Source organism: Morone saxatilis, unplaced genomic scaffold (assembly GCF_004916995.1).
Source record: "Morone saxatilis isolate NCDOM2014 unplaced genomic scaffold, NCSU_SB_2.0 Contig11, whole genome shotgun sequence".
NCBI classification, from domain to species: Eukaryota; Metazoa; Chordata; class Actinopteri; family Moronidae; genus Morone; species Morone saxatilis.
Window position 1 is genome coordinate 4,305,739 of NW_023339663.1, and position 233 is coordinate 4,305,971.

The following is a 233-nucleotide window of genomic DNA, read 5'->3' on the forward strand; positions in this document are numbered from 1 at the left end:
TTTTTTTTTCCTGTTGGACCACCAATGACAAGTCGTATACCCGTCACGTGCACACACAAACGCAAGCGGTATTTTGGTTGAGAGAAATTTAAATGTGTTTTTAAACTTATTACTTTTCATTGTTTAATCTGTATTTTAAATATTTTCACTTGATTTCTTACTCTTATTGTGTGCGTGTAAAAGATGAGCACAAAAACCCAGGAGCTCACCCTAAACTTTAACCTAAACTTTAA